The sequence below is a fragment of the Sus scrofa genome, chromosome 2, assembly GCF_054392235.1.
Source record: "Sus scrofa isolate SSC_HxYL_T2T_F1_AM1 chromosome 2, Sscrofa_HxYL_maternal_Yorkshire_Landrace_v2.0, whole genome shotgun sequence".
NCBI classification, from domain to species: Eukaryota; Metazoa; Chordata; class Mammalia; order Artiodactyla; family Suidae; genus Sus; species Sus scrofa.
The window spans coordinates 59,954,561-59,971,943 of NC_139384.1; the positions used below are offsets into that span (position 1 = coordinate 59,954,561).

Sequence of the window (17,383 nt, forward strand, 5' to 3'; positions counted from 1 at the left end):
AGGTAGGCTTGTATTGCTATAAACTCCCCTCATAGAACTAACTGCCTTTACTTTATCTCATAGGTTTCGGATTGTTTTGTCTTCCTTGTCATTTGTCCCTTTTTGATCCATTGGTTGTTTCAAATCATTGTTCAGTTTCCACGTGTTTGTGTGTTTTGAAGTTTTTTTTTTCTTTGTTATGATTTCTGGTCTTACATCATTTTGCTTGATATCACTTCAGTTTTCTTAAATTTACCAAGGCTTGATTTATGACCCAGAATGTGATCTGTCCTAGAGAATGTTCTGTGTGAGCTTGAGAAGAGTGTGTACTCTGCTGCTTTTGTATGACATATTCTATAAATATCTATTAAGTCTACCTGGTCTAATGCATCATTTAAGGCCTGTGTTTCTTTGTTGATTTTCTGTCTGGATGATCTGGCCATTGCTGTAAGGGGGTGTTGAAGTCCCCCACTATTTTTGCGTTATTGTTGACTTCTTTTATAGCTGTTAGTGGTTGCCTTATATATTGAGGTGCTCCTATGTTGGGTGCATATATAGTTACATTTGCTATATCTTCTTGGATTGATCCTTTGATCATAGTGTAGAGTCCTTCTTTATCTCTTGTAACATCTTTACTTTAAAGCCTATTTTATCTGATATGAGTATTGCTACTCCAGCTTTCTTTTGATTTCTGTTTGCATAGCATATCTTCTACCATTCTCTCAGTTTGTGTATGTCCCTAGAACTGGCGTATCTTTTATAGCAGCATATCTCTGAGTCTTGTTTTTGTATCCATTAAGCCAGTCAATTTTTTTTTTTCCTTTTTAGGGCCACACCTGCAGCCTATAGTACTTTCCAGGCTATGGGTTGAATTCGAGCTATAGCTGCCAGCCTACACCACAGCCCCAGCAACATGGGATCCAAGCCGTGTCTGCCATCCACAGATCACAAGAGTGCCATATCCTTAACCCACTGAGTGAGGCCAGGGATTGAACCCATGCCCTCATGGATAATAGTTGGATTCGTTTCTGCCGTGCCACAATGGGAAATCCCAGTCGATGTATTTTGATTGGTGCATTTATTTCATTTATTTCATTTTCATTTAAGGTAATTACTGATAGATATGCTCTTATTGCCATTTTGTTCATTGTTTTAGATTTGCTTTTGTGGGTCTTTTTTCTTCCTTCTCTGTTCTTCTCTCTTGTGTTTTGATGACGGTCTTTAGTTCTATGTTTGGATTACTTTTTTTGTTTTGTGTTTATCTATTGTAGATTTTTGGTTTATGATTACCATGAGATTTTGATATAGGAGTCTACATGTATATAAGATTATTTTAAACTGCTGTTCTTTTAATTGCAAATCCATGTCCAATATCCTGCATTTGTACCCTCCTTTTATCACCTTTGCTGGTTTTGGTATCATATTTCTGTGTGCATGATTTCCTACCTTTGCCATATGTTTGCCTTTACCAGTGTGCCATATCATTTGTAATTTTTTGTTTGTGTTTGTGTCCTTTTCTGCCTAGGTAAGTTACTTTAGTATTTGTTTTAAAGGTGGTTTGGTGATGCTGAATTCTCCTAGCCTTTGCTTGTCTGTAAAACTTTTGATTTCCCCTTCAAATGTGAATGAGAGCTTTGCTTAGTCAGTAGAGTATTCTTGGTTGTAGGTTTTATTCCTTTCATCACTTTCAGTGTATCATGCCACTCCCTTCTGGCCTGCAGAGTTTCTGCTAAAAAAATCAGCTGATAACTTTATTGGGGTTCCCTTGTATGTTATTTTTTGCTTTTCTATAGCTACTTTCAACATTTTATCTTTGTCTTTAATTTTTGCTGGTTCGATTAATATGTTTCTCAGAGTATTCATTCTTGAGTTTATTATATAAGGTATTCATTGTGCTTCCTGTATTTAAGTGAATCATTCTTTTCCCATGTTAGGGAATTTTTTATCTTCTTTCTCTGTCCTTTTCTCTCTTCTCCTTCTGGAACCACTATAATGCGAATGTTTGTGAATTTAAAGTTGTCCCAGAGTTCTCTTAGACTACCCTCATTTCTTTTCATTCTTTATTCTTTATTCTGTTCCAGGTCAGGGATTTCCACTGGTGTGTCTTCCAACTCACTTGTTAATTCTTCTGCCTCTTGTATTCTGCTATTGGTTCCTTCTAATGAAATTTTTATTGTGGTCATTGTATTTTTCATTTCTGCTTGTTTAATCTTTTAATCTTCTATGTCTCTGTTAAATGTTTCTTTTTTTTTTCTTTTTACAGCTGCACTGTGGCATATGGAAGTTCTTAGGCTAGGGTCCAATCAGAATTCCAGCTTGCAGAAACACCAGATCCTTAACCCACTGAGCAAGGTCATGGACCGAATCCACATCCTCACAGACACTTAACCTTAGCCACAATAGGAACTCCAAATGTTTCTTATAATTTATTGGTATTTGCCTGAAATTTTTTTCCAAGATCATCTTACTATCATTACTCCAATGTCTTTTTCATGGATTTCGCTTATTTCCGGTTCCCTTAGCTGTTTTTGTGGAGCTTTAACATGTCCCATCATCTGGCTCATATATCTCTGCCTTTTCATTTTATGTAGCTTTTTGTGTGATCTTCTTTTTACAGACTACAGGGTTATGGCCTCTCTTGCTTCTAGTGTCTACCCCCTTGTGGGTGAAGTTGATATGGGGGCTTGTGGCAGGCTTCCTGATAGGATGGACTGGTGCTTTTCCACTGGTAGGTGGAGCTGAGTCTTGTTCCTCTAGTGGGTGAGGCTTTGTCTTTGGGTGTGATTAGTGGCAGCTTTGTGACTAGGAAGACCTTTAAAAGCCTGTTTGCAGATGTGTGGGGCTTTGTTCCCACCTCGTTTGTTGTTTGGCCTGGGACTTTTCAGCCATGATGGGTTGGGGGTCATGTTTTTCCAAAACGGCAGCCTCCTGGGGAGCTCATACCAATGATTATTATGGGGACCTCTACCTCCAGTGTCCTGTCTCCAGAGAGCCACAGTCTCCACCTCCTCTCCCAGAAGACCCTCTAAGACCTGCAGGTAGGTCTGACTCAGATTGTTATGGAGTCCAGGCTGTGTCTTGGCACCCAGTGCACATGAAAGCCTGTGTGCACCGTCCAAGAGTAGAATCTCTGTTTCCCCCAGTCCTGTGGAGCTCCTGCATACATGCCTTGCTGGCTTCCAATGCCAAATCCTCTGGAGGCTCCTCTTAATGCCAGTTCCCCAGACTGGGGGAGCTATGTGGGGTTTGGAACTCTCAGTGCTCTGTGATATAGTTGTTTTTCAGTATGTGGGTCACCACGTGGTGGCTATGGGATTGCTTATATTGTGAAAGCACCCTCATACAATCTGATGTGGTTTTTTCTTTGTCCTTGGGTGTAGGATCTCTTTTTGGGTAGTTACCATCTATTTTGTTGATTGTTGTTTAGCAGTTAGTTGTAATTTTGGTGTTTTCATGAGTGGAGGTGTGCTTGAGTTTTTTGTATTTATCCATCTTGTCTCTGAATCCTCTGGACATATATTTTCATTTCCCTTGAGAGAGAGATTTCTGGTTCTCTGTCCATCATTTTTAGAAACAAATTGTTTTCCAAAATAGCTGTACCATTTTACATAACTGCCAATAGTGTATATGGGTTCCATTTTCTCCACATCCTCACCAATACTTATTATTGCCTCTTTTTTTTTTATTATAGTCATCTTTGTGTATGTGAAGTGGTATCTCATTGTGGTATTAATTTTCATCTGCTAATGACAGCATCTTTTTATGTGCTCTTTGTTCATACATTTACTTTGTTTTCAAATCCGTTGGTCATTGTTTTTCTATTATTATTATTATTATTATTATTATTATTATTATTTTAAGAGCTGCACCCATAGCATGTGGAAGTTCCCAGGCTAGGCTGCAGGTCCTGGCCTATGCCACAGCAATGCCAGATCTGAGCCACATTTGTAACTTATACTACAGCTTGTGACATCTCTGGATCCTTAGCCCACTGAGTGAGCCCTGGGATCAAACCCACATCTTCATGGATACTAGTCAGGTTCATAGTCTGCTGAGCCAAAATGGAAACTCCTGATTATTATTGCTGTTACAGATTTGCAAGAGTTTTTTATATATTCTGGATACAAGTCCCTTTATCAGATATATGATTTGCAGATATTTCCTCACATTCTGTGGATTGTCATTTCGTTTTCTGATTGTGTTCTTGAGTGTGAATGATTTTATTGTTGATGATGTCTAATGTATCTGTTTTTCATTTCACTTCCATTTTTATGTCAGATCTAAGAATCCAATGCCAAATGGAAGGTTGAAAAGATGTTCTCTTCTAAGCATTTTTTAGTTTTAGCTCTTATATTTAGATTTTGATTCATTTTGAGTTTGTTTATGCAAATTGTGTAAGGAATGGGTCCAACTTCTTTTTTTTTTTTGCATGTGTAGCCAGTTGTATCAGTAACATTTGTTGAAAAGACTTGTTTCACTATTGAATTGTCTTCTCACCCTTGTTTAAAATCAATTGCCTGTAAAGTCAAGGTTTGTTTTTGAACCACAAATTCAGTGTTGTTTATTCATATATATGACTGTTAGCCAGTACCACACCATCTTTATTAATTACCCTTTGTAGTAAGTTTTGCAATTAAATAGTAGGAGTCCATCAATTTTTATCTCTTTTTCAAGATTGTTTTGACTATTTTGAGTCCCTTGCATTTTCATAGGAATTTTAGGATGAACTAGCTAATTTCTGCACAAAAGCCATTTGAGATTTTGATAGAAATTTGGTTGAATCTGTAAATCATTTGAGGGGAGTTTTGCCATCTTAACAATGTAAGTGTGATATAAAATTACTTAAGCCTCCTACTTTATTTTTTGCGTTCTTTATTCCCTCTGTTGTTCATATGGGTTACTTGAATATTATTTTAGAATCCAATTATGACTATGTGTTTTGAGTGTAACTCCTTATATAGATTGTTCATTAGTCACTCTAGGTATTATATTGTAAAAACCTATTTTTCACATTTTACCAGTTTGAATGGTGTGTAGAAACCTTACCTATCCTTATGTCTCTTTACCCTACCTGATTCATTTAAATATATGTTAAGATAACAGTCATCTTAATTTCATACATACTTTGAGAACTTCAATGTTACACTTTTTATTTCAAGCGTCACACATATTTTAGCAAGCTCAAAAGACAAGGGCAAGCCTATTTTATTTCCCTTTATTTTTACTTTTCCATGTTCCTGCTCTTTTCCCTGATGTTCCAGGATTCTTGCTTTATCAGTTGCTTTCTGATTCAAGAACTTCTTTGAGCCATTTTTCTTTTTAAGGCTGCACGTGCAGCGTATAGAAATTCTCAGGCTAGGGGTTAAATTGGAACTGCAGCGGCAGGCCTGCACCACAGCCACAGCAACGCCAGATCTGAGCCACATCTGCGATCTACACCGCAGCTTGTGGCAACCCCAGATCCTTAACCCACTGAGTGAAGCCAGGATCAAACCTGCATCCTTACAAGTTTTAGCTGTATTTTTAACACACCAAACCACAACAGGAACTCCACTGAGCCATTGTTTTAGGGGCAGACCTGCTTGCAACAAATTCTCTGTAATTTCCCTTCCAATGAGGAATTTCTTTTCATTCCTGAAGGATAGTTTTATTGGACATAGAATTTTGTCTTGTTTTGTTTTTTTAAGGGCTGCATCTGTGGAAGTTCCCAGGCTAGACATCAAATCAGAGCCATAACTGCTGGCCCAAACCAGATCTGAGCCTCATCTATAATCTACACTGTATCTTTTGGCAACACCAGATACTTAACCCACTGAGCGAGGCTGGGGATCAAACCCATATATATCCTCATGTCTATTAGTCAGGTTCTTAACCCACTGAGATACAGAAGGAACTCCTAGATACAGAATTTGAAAGAACATTTTTTTTCAGCACTGGAAAAAGATTATAGGACTTCCTTATACCTCCATAGTTTCTGATAAAAAGTCCACTGTTATTTGAATTGTTTTTCCTCTATAGTAAAGTCTCCTGTCTCTCTTGCTGCTGTCAAGGGGTTTTGTTTGCCTTTTTAATGTATCTTTATGTTAATTCCTTTGGTTTTATCCTATTTGGGTCCATTTTTTTGAATCTAAGATTTTATGTATTTTTGCCTAATTTGGGAAATTGTCAGCTATTACTTCTTTGAAAAATTTTCAGGCCCATGTTCTTTTTTTCTTCTGGAATGCCAATGATATAAATGTTATATCTTACTCAGATAGGCTCTACTTTTTTTTTCCCCTTGGTATTTTCTGTTATCCAGATTGTGTAATTTCTATTCTTTAATCTCTAATTTCAGTGATTCTTTTATCTGTCATACTATACTTCATTTTACCTTCATTATACCTTTCATTTTACCATGTCAGACTTTTTGTATCAGTTTATTGTATTTCTCAATTCTGTAAGTCCCATTTAGTACTACTTTCTTGTTACTTCAATTTCTTTGTGACAACTTCTTGTTTTTTTTCATTTGTTTCCAGCATGTTCATAATTTCTTGTTAAGGCATCATAGCTTGATGGCTCTTTTAAAATCTTTGTCAACATTTTCTATCAATTTCATCTTGTTTTTGGCATCTGTTTCTTGATTGTTTGTTTTATTGAGGTTCAAGTTTTTTTCTGGTTCTTGAGTCATTTTAGTATTTTGTGTTCTTCTAGGTCTTTTTTCATTTTATCTAAATTTTCTAATTATATTGTAGCATAAAAGCTCCTTGTTGTTTCCTGATAATGCTTTTAATTTATAAGGTGAGCATATATTCTGCTTTCGTTCCCAATTCTAGTAATGTGTGTGTTCTGTTTTCTCGGTTAGTCCAACTTTTAAGTTTATCAGTTTTGTTGATATTTTGAAATAATTTTGGTCTTTGTGACTTTTACATTGCTCTTTTCTGTTTCATTGATTTCCTTCTTTAGTTTGCTCTTCTATTTTCTTTTGTCTTTATGTGGAAATTTATGTTTTTTTATTTCAAATCTACTTTTGTAATACAGGTATTTATAGTTAAAAATTCCTTATAATTATTGCTTTAGCCACATCCTATAAATTTTAGTATCCAGTATTTTAATGTTTATATAGCTCAGACCCTTTACTTATTGTCCTCGAGATTCCTTCTTTAACCCATTGGTTGTTTGAAAATAGATTGTTTAATTTCTAAATATTTGTGTTCTTCTGACATTCCCTTCTGTTGGTATCTATTGCATTGCATCATTGTTAGGGAACAAAAGTATTTTGCATTATTTAAATATTTTTAATTTATTGAGACGTGTTTAATGACTTAGCAAGGAGCTGGCAAATGATGGCCTATGGGCTATAAATTCATCCCACCTCCTGTTTTTACTTATGAATTTTTATTGGGACATAGCCGTGCTCATACATTTGTGGTTGTTTTCATGCTCTAATAGGAGCTAGATATTTGCAGTAGAGATAGTTGGTCCTCAAAGCCTAAAAAGTTTACTGTTTGTCCCTTTGCATAAAAAGTTTTCTGATCCCTGGTCTAGCATAGCATCTATGTTGGAGAATGTTCCATCTATACTTGAGAAAAATATTCATTCCAGTGTTTTCAGAGGAAGTCATATTTAGATAGCAGTTAGATGGAATTGGCGAATAATGTTCAACTGTTCTGCATCTTAGATGGTGGTTTTCTAGGTTTTTTTTGGGGGGGGGTCTATTTTGAGAGTAAGGCCTTGAAGTCTCCAGTTATTGTTGAACTGTCTATTCTTCAAATCTGTCAATTTTTTCATCATGTATTTTGCATCTCTGTTTTTAGGTGTTTAGATGTTCATAATTATTATTTCTTCCTAATGAATTGACCCTTTTGTCATTTTAAAACAATTTTCATTATAGTTGATTTACAATGTTTTGTCAACTTCTACTGTACAGTCAAGTGACCCAGTTATACATACATATATATATGTATACACACACACACACACACACACACACACTTTCTTTTCCTCACTTTATCCTCCATAATTTTCCATCACAAGTGATCGGAGATGGTTCCCTGTGCTGTACAACAGAATCTCATTGGTTATCCCCTCTAAATGCAGTGCATTGTATCTACTAACCCCAAACTCCCAGTCCAACCCACTTGCTCTCCTACCAACTTGGCAACCACAAGTTTGTTGTCCATGTCCATGAGTTTGTTTCTTTTCTGTAGATATATTCATTTGTGCCATATGTTAGATTCCAGATATAAGTGATATCATGTGGTATTTTTCTCTTTGTGACTTCACTTAGTATGAGAATTTCTAGTTCCATCCATGTTGCCAAAAATGGCGTTATTTTCTTCTTTTTATGTCTGAGTACTATTTAATTATGTATATGTACCACATCTGCTTAATCCACTCATCTGCCAATGGACATTTGGGTTGTTTCCCTGTCTTGGCTGTTGTGAATAGTGTTGCAGTGAACATACCGGTGCAAGTATCTTTTTGAATTAAATTTCGTCCAGCTATAAGCCTAGGAGGGGATTGCTGGATCATATTTGGTAGTTCTATAGTTTTCTGAGGTACCTCCATACTGTTTTCCATAGCCCTTGTACCAATTTACATTCCCACCAACAGTGTAGGAGGGTTCCCTTTTCTCCACACCCTATCTAGCATTTGTTATTTGTGGTATTAATGATAGCCATTGTGACTGGTGTGAGGTGGTACCTCAGTGTAGTTTTGATTTACATTTTTCTAGTAATTACTGAGGTTGCGCATTTTTTGCATACCTGATGGACATCCGTATGTCTTTGGAGAAATGTCTGTTTAGATTTTCTTCCCATTTTTCAATTTGGCTTTTTGTTTTTTGTTTTTTGTTTTTTGTTTTGGTGTTGAGTTGTATGAGTTGTTTGTATATTTTGTAGATTAAGCCCTTGATGGTTGCATCGTTTGCAGATATTTTCTCCCATCTGTAGGTTGACTTTTTGGGTTTTTTAATGGTTTCCTTTGCTGTGCAAAAGCTGGTAAGTTTGATTAGATCCCATTGGTTTATTTTTGTTTTTATTTTCTATTGCCTTGGGAGACTGACCTAAGAAAACATTTGTATAGTTGATGTCAGAATGTTTTGCCCATGTTCTCTTCTAGGAGTTTTACAATATATTGTGTTATGTTTAGGTTTTTAAGCCATTTCTACTTTATTTTTGTGTGCGATGTGAGAGATCTTCTAGTTTCATTGATTTACATGCAGCTGTCCAGTTTTTCCAGCACCACTTGCTGAAGAGATGGTTTCCCATTTTATATTTGTGCCTCCTTTGTCGAAGATTAATTCACCATAGTTGTCTGAGTTTATTTCTGGGCTTTCTATTCTGTTCCATTGGTCTATATGTCTGTTTATGTAACAGTACCACACTGTCTTGATTACTGTAGCTTTGTAGTATTGCCTGAAGTCTGGGAAAATTATGTCTCCTGCTTGGATTTTATTACTCCGGATTGCTTTGGCATTTTAGGTCCTTTATAGTTCTATATAAATTTTTGGATTTATTCTAGTTCTGTGAAAACTGTCATATGTAATTTGATAGGGATTGCATTAAATCTGTAGATTGCTTTGGGTAGTATGGCCATTTTAATGATATTAATTCTTCCAATCCAGAAGCACAGAATTTCTTTCCATTTCTTTGAATTTTCTTGAATTTTCTTGATGAGATTTTATAGTTCTCAGCATGTAAGTCTTTTACTCCCTGGTCAGGCCTATTCCTAGGGGTTAATTTTGGGGGTGGGCGATTTTAAAAGTCATTGTGTTTTTACATTCCTTTTCTAATATTTCACTGTTAGTGTGTAGAAATGCAACCAATTTCTGAACATTAATCTTGTATTCTGTTACTTTGTTGAATTTGTTGGTTAGTTCAAGGAGTTTTTGTGTGGAGTCCTTAGATTTTCTTTATATAGTATCATATCATCTGTGTATTGTGACAGTTGTACTTCTCTTCCAATTTGGATACCTTTTATTTCTTTTGCTTGTGTGATTGCTGTGGCTAGGATTTACAATATTAGGTTGAATAAAAGTGGTCAGAGTAGGCATCCTTGACTTGCTCCAAATTTTAGCAGTATATTGGCTGTGGGCTTGTCATAAATTTCTTTTATTATGTTAAGGGATGTTCCTTCTATACCGATTTTGGTAAGAGTTTTTATTATGAATGAATTTTGAGCTCTGTCAAATGCTTTTTCTGCATCTGTTGAGATTATCATGTGGTTTTTGACCTTTCTTTTGTTAATGTGGTGTGTGATGTTGATCGATTTGCATATGTCGAACCATCCTTGTGAACTTGTTATGAATCACGCTTGATTGTGTTGTATCTTTTTTATGGGTTTTGGATTCAGGTGTCTAGAATTTTGTTGAGAGTTTTCACATCTATGTTCATCAAAGATACGGCCTATAATTGTCTTTTTTGGTAGGATCTTCATCTGGTTTTGGTATTAGGATGACGGTGGCTTCATAGAATGTCTTCGGGAGTATTCCATCTTCTTCGCCCTTTTGGAAAAGTTTTAAGAGTTTTAAAAGTTCTTTGTATGTTTGGTAGAATTCACCTGTAAAGCCATCTGGTCCTGGACTTTTGTTTGCAGGGAGTGATTTTATTACATATTTAATTTCATTTCTATTGATCAGTCTGTTCAGTTGATCTATTTCTTCTTGATTTAGTTTTTGCAGCCTGTAAGTCTCTTGAAAGTCATTCATTTCTTCTAGGTTGTCAAATTTGTTGCCATGTAATTGTTCCTAGTATTCTCTTATGTTTTTTTGTATTTCTGCAGCATCCGTTGAGAGTTCTCCTTCTTCATTTCTTATTTTATTTGACTTTTTTCTCTCCTCTTTTTGGTGAGTCTGGCAAGAAGTTTGTCAATTTTGTTTACCTTTTCAAAGAACCGGTTCTTGGTTTCATTGATTTTTTTTTTCACTTGTTTTTTGAATCTCTATTTTATTTGTTTTCTCTCTGATCTTTATGATTTCCTTCCTTCTGCTGACTTGAGGTTTTGTTTGTTCTTTTTCTGTTTCTTTTATGTGGTAGGTTAAGTTGTTGATTAGAGGTTTTTCTTCTTTTTTGAGGAAGGCCTGTATTGCCGTGAACTTCCCTCTAAGAACTGCTGTTGTAGCATCCCATAGATTTTAAATGGTTGTGTTTTCATTATCACTTGTCTTGAGGTATTTTTTAATTTACCTTTTGATATGCTCATTGACCCATTGGTTTTTTTAGTAGCATGTTGTTTAGTCTCCATGTAGTCAGTTTTTCCTCATTTCTTTTCCTGTGCTTGATTTCTAGTTTCATGTCATTGTGGTCAGAGAGGATGCTTGAAGTAATTTCTATACTCTTAAATTTGTTGAGGTTAGTTTTGTGCCCCAGTATGTGGTTAATCAGTGAGAATGCTCAATGTTTACTTGAAAAGAATGTGTATTCTGATTTTTTTGGATATAATGTCCTGAAAATGTCAATTAAGTCTAACTTTTCTACTGTCATTTAGGATCTCTGTTTCCTTATTGATTTTTAGTCTAGAGGATCTGTCCATTGATGTGAGTGGAGTGTTAGTCTCCTACTATTATTGTATTCCATCAATTTCTCCTTTTGTCTGTTACTATTTGATGTATGTATCTGGGTGCTCTTATATTCAGGTCATATATATTGATGAGTGCAATATTTTCTCCTTGAATTGATCCTTTTATCATTAAATAGTATCCTTCTTTGTCTTGCTTTCTTTTAAAGTCTATTTTGTCTGATATGAGTATTGCAGTTTCCACTTTCTTGACTGTTCCATTTGCATGAAATATCTTTTTCCATCCCCTCACTTTCAATTTATAGGTGTCCTTTGCCCTAAGTTGAGTCTCTTTTAGGCAACATAGTGTAGGCTTTTCTTTTTTAGTACATTCTGTACTCCATGTCTTTTGATTGGAGCATTCAGTCCATTGATATTTAAGGTAATTATCAATAAATATGTAATTACTGTCATTTTAAAACATGTTTTCAGGTTGATTCTATGTTTCTCCTTTGTTCCTTTCCTTTTTTGGCTGGATGGTTACCCTTTATTTTATGCTTGTATCCTCTTTGTAGTTTTTGCAAATGTACTCTTTGGTTTTGATTTGTGGTTGCCCTATTTTTCAAGTCTGTTAACCCCTTCCTATATCTGCTTGCTTTAGCCTGATAGTCATATAGGCTCAAACACATTCTTTAAAAAAAAAAAAAATAGTCTAGATTTTTTTACTTTCCTTCCCCACATTTTATGATTTTGATGTCCTTTTTTAACATCTTCATGTTTATCCTTTTGCTGTCCTTGTGTTTATCATCCTTTTACAATAGTTTTTTTTTTTCCTTTTAGATCTGTATTACTGGCTTATTTAAATGATTACTTTCCTATTGTGTTTTCCTCTATCCTATATCTTCTTACTTCTTTCCTATTTAGAGGGGATCTATCAGTGTTTCTTTTAAAATGCGTTTAGTATTGCTATATTCTTTTAGTTTTTGTTTCTTGGTGAAACTCTTTATTTCTCTCTTTTTTTTTTTTAATGATAATCTTGCTGAGTAGATTATTCTAGCCTGCAGATTTTTCCCTATTAGAACTTTGAATATGTCTTCTGGCCTGTAATGTTTTATAGAGCAATCAGCTGATAGCCTTATGAGGGTTCTCTTATAGTTAACTCTTTGTTTTTCTCTTGCTGCCTTTAGAATCCTCATCTTCAGCCTTTGCCATTTTTATTATAATATGTCTTGGATGTGTATTTGTTTGGGTTCACCTCATCTTCAGCCTTTCCCTGTCTTGGATGTATATCTGTTTGGGTTCAGCAAATTTGGGGTCCTCTGTGCTTCCTGTATCTTGACATCTGTTTCCTTTAGATTGGAATGTTTTCAGCCATAATTTCTTCAAATATATTTTCAATCCCCTTTTCTTTTCCTTCGCCTCTGGAATCCCTATCATGCATAGATTACCCCACTTTATATCATTCCTTAGATCTCTTATATTGCTTTCATGTTTTTCATTTTGTTTTCTGTCTGCTGCCCTGATTATGTGATTTCCGTTACTCTATCTTCCAAGTTACTTACTCATTCTTCTGCCTCATTCATAATGCTAGTTTAACTTACCTTGTGTCTCTGCAAATGAATTTTCTAAATTTTTTTGGCTCCTCCTTCCAGTGTCTAGTTCCTTTCTAAAGTTATCTGTCTTACTGTTCATATCTGCTTTTAATCCTTCAGTATTTTCATTACCTCCTCTCTGAACTCGGTGTCAGTTATACTGCAAGGTCAGTTTCATTTTTTGCTCCTTCAGAGGAATTCTGTTCTTTTAACTAGGAAAGGTTCTTGAACTTCTTCATTTTGCATATATATATATATATATATATATATATATATATATATATATATATATATTTAATTCTGTTAGTTCAAGGAAGACAACTGTTGTAGTCTTCAAGGGCTGTTTATATGTGGGAGCCACCTTGGATATTTTTTAAGGGACCATGGTTTGTTTGGTTTTTTTTTTTTGACTTGAGTGCTGCTTTTGGTTTGGATGCTTGCTGTCTCTTTCCTCAGTGTGTGCAGACTGCTATCCTCCATGCTGATGTATGGCATGCACGTGCTTCCACAGTGATGAAGGCAATGGGCAAGGCCTGTAGACAGTGCCTGGTTGCTGGGCTCTTGAAAGTAGTGAGGACCTGCAGGGAGGTGGTACAGCCTGCTCCCGTTTACAGGGCCCTGTGAAGTGGCAGTGACTCTCAGGCAGGTGTAGCCAGCACCTAGAGCTTTTCGCAGTGGCAGTAGTAGGGTTTGTATGTTCCCAGGGGAGTGAGAGCAACTAGGTGTGGCACTCAGTTGTGGTGCCCTCCTCTGTGCAGACCCCTGAGGTGACTGATCCTACAGGTGTGTTCATGGATCCCCAGTGGTGGTGGGCCATGCCCATCTCTGGAATCTGAGATTGCTGTGGTGGTTTGCACCTGCTCCCTGTATCCCGCACAAAGGCGCCCAGCTGCCTCAGAGCTTGTGCATGTGCAGAGTAAGATATTCCTATGGCATTCCACCCCTTCTCCTGTTGCACTTCCCAATGATGGCACCTTGCTTCTCTTGAAGGCCCAGGCCTCCTCCTAGGCTCCCTTGGCTATGGCATTCTGCTTCCCAGCACATGGCACACTGCTCCCTAGCCCCAGAGGCTGTCTCCACACAGCCAAACCTAGTCCTCTCCCCAAAACTAACCTCCAGAGCCTGAGTCTCAGTGCCTAGCCCCTGCCCAAGCATCTCAGGTGTTTAGGGGCGGTGGTACTCATGGTTTGTGGGGCTCTCACTCTGCTTTGCCCTTCTCGGTCCAGCTGCTATGCTTTTCTCTGAGACTTTGAGACCCCTCCATCTAAGCTGATCTCCCACTTAGGTAGCTTCCCTGGGTGCAGGTTCCTTTCCTCCTTCACATCTTTCTCTCAGGAGTGCTGGTCCTGTCCTGATTCCTTTTTTCCCTCCTCTCCCTATTATTTTTCCTTTTATTCTACCCAGTTATATGGAGGGTATGTTGCCCTTTTTGGAGGTTTATGGTCTTCTGCTAGTGTTCAGTAGATTTTCTGTGTGAATTGTTCTACATGTAGATGGGATTTTTTTTTTTTTTATGTGTTTGTGGGAAAAATTTTAAAATATTTTGTTAAATAATAGTATAACCCTCTGGCTCCCTTATGATCAATATTTGCATGGTATATCTTTTTTTATTTTCAATCTGTATCTTTGAACCTAAAATGTGTCACTTATAGACAACATATAGTCTGATTTTTTTAAATCCAGAGTGATAAATATGCCTTTTGATGACAGTGTTATTCATTTACATTTGTTCTTATTATTGATATGGTTGGATTTACTTCTTTGAATTTGCTATGAATGTTATATATCTTTTTTTGTTCCCCTGTTTCTCCTTTACCACCTTCCCTCTGGGCTTTAGATTTTTTCTAGTAACTATAAAAAGTATCATATTATTAAACAAAATTTCTTCGTGTGTGTGTGTTTATGGCTATTTACTTTTTGTGCTTACACAGTCTTTGCTTCTGCATGTATGCAGTGTCATATCCATCCTTACAGGTAAGTATTAGAGAAACTCTGATTTACTGTCTTATTATCTTTTTTATTAATGATTTTTATTTTTTCCATTATGCTTGGTTTACAGTGTTCTGTCAATTTTCTACTATACCGCAAAGTGACCCAGTGACACACACACACACACACACAAATTCTTTTCTCACATTATCCTCCATAATGTTCCATCACAAGTGAGTAGATATAGTGCCCTGTGCTATACAGTAGGATCTTGTTTCTTATCCACTCCAAATGCAACAGCATGTATCTATTAACCCCAGACTCCCAGTCCATCCCACTCCCTCCCCCTGAGCAACCACAACTCTGTTCTCAAAGTCCATGCATTTTTTTTCTGTAGAAAGGTTCCTTTGTACTGTATATTAGATTCCAGATATAAGTGACATCATGTGGTATTTGGCTTTCTCTTTCTGACTTACTTCACTGAGTATGAGAGTCTCTAATTCCATCCATGTTGCATTATTTTGTTATTTTTTATTGCTGAGTAGTATTCCATTGTGTATATATACCGCATATTCTTAGTCCATTCATCTGCTGATGGACATTTAGGTTGTTTTCCATGTCTTGGCAATTGTGAATGGTGCTGCAGTGAACATATGGGTACATGTATCTTTTCCAAGGAAAGTTTTGTCCAGATATATGCCCAAGAATTGGATTTCTGGGTCATATGGTAGTTCTATGTATAGTTTTCTAAGGTACCTCCATACTGTTTTCATAGTGGTTATACCAAATTACATGCCCACCAACACTGTAGAGGGGTACTCTCTTCTCCACACCCTCCCCAGCTTTTGTTATTTGTTGACTTGATGGCCATTCTGACTAGTAAGAGGTGGTACCTTATTGTAGTTTTGATTTGTATTTCTCTAATAATTAGTGATGTTTACCATGTTTTCATGTACCTGTTGGCCATCTGTATATTTTCTTTGGAGAAATGTCTATTCCAGTCTTTTGTCCATTTTTCAGTTGGGTTGTTGGTTTTTTTGCTGTTGAGTTGTATAAGCTGTTTGTATTTTAGAGATTAAGCCCTTATCAGTTGCATCATTTGAAACTATTTTCTCCCATTTTGTAGGTTGTTGTTTTGTTGTTGTTGTTGTTGTTGTTGTTGTTATGGTTTCTTTTGCTGTGCAAAAACTTGTTCAGTTTGATTAGGCCCCATTGGTTTATTTTTGCTTTTATTTTTGTTGCCTTTGGAAGACTGACCTAAGAAAACACTTGTGTGGTTGATGTTAGAGAAAGTTTTGGCTATGTTCTCTTCTAGGAGTTTGATGGTGTCTTGTCTTACATTTAAATCTTTAAGCCATTTTGAGTTTATTTTTGTGGATGGTGTGAGGGCATGTTCCAGTTTCATTAATTTACATCCAGCTGTCTAGTTTTTCCAACACCACCTGCTGAAGAGACTATCTTTTTCCCACATTACATTCTAGCCTCCTTTTTCAAAGATTAATTGACCATAGGTGTCTGGGTTTATTTCTGGTTTCTCTAGTCTGGTCCATTGGTCTGTATGTCTGTTTTGGTACCAGTACCACACTGTCTTGATTAATGTAGCTTTGTAATATTGCCTGAAGTCTGGGAGAGTTTATACCTCCTGCTTGTTTTTTTTCCTCAGTATTGCTTTGGCATTTCTAGGTCTTTAATGGTTCCATATACATTTTTGGATTGTTTGTTGTACTTCTATGAAAAGTGTCATGGGTAATTTGATAGGGATTGCATTGAATCTGTAGACTGCTTTGTGTAGTATGGCCATTTTAATGATATTAATTCTTCCAGTCTAGGAGCATGGAATATCTTTCCATTTCTTTGAATCCTCTTTAATTTCCTTGATTTAATGTTTTATAGTTCTCAGCATGTAAGTCTTTCACCTCCTTGGTCAAGTTTATTCCTGGGTATTTAATTTTGGAAGGTGCATTTTTAAAAGGTATTGCATTTTTGTATTCCTTTTCTAATATTTAAAAAATATTTTCTTAATCATTTTAGATATTACAGTATACATCCTAACTTATGATCTCTTTCATATTAATACTGATTTAATGTACTCCATTATATTTCAATTTACTCTCCCCACCTTTGTGCCATTGTCATGTATATTACATCTATATATGTTTTAAACCAAAGGATATAGTACTGTAATTATTACTTTATACCACCTTTAATGTTTTAAAGAGATTAGGAAAGAAAAATATATTATAGAATATTTATTCTAATCCAAATACTGTTCTTAGTACATACCATTTCTAACTGTGGACTTGCCATCTATTTTCACACTCTAAACCCCCTTTTGTGCCATTATTTGTCATTTATAATTATATCTTTATATATTATAAGCCTCAGTATAATTTAAAATTATTATTTTA

At 36.0% G+C, this 17,383-nt stretch overlaps 1 protein-coding gene across 8 annotated transcripts in view; it reads left to right on the forward strand.

Moving 5' to 3' along the window:
- Nucleotides 1-17,383, forward strand: part of SNAP47 (synaptosome associated protein 47) — a 110,228-nt gene that overhangs the window by 39,422 nt on the left and 53,423 nt on the right. Inside the window, exon 1 of one of the 8 annotated variants that reach the window (XM_085012086.1) lies at nt 808-1,086. The exons of the other annotated variants lie outside the window; for them this stretch is intronic. The gene's annotated coding sequence lies outside the window, so the exon portion shown is untranslated. Of the gene's footprint in view, nt 1-807; nt 1,087-17,383 lie in introns of those variants that run through there. 8 annotated transcript variants of the gene reach the window in all.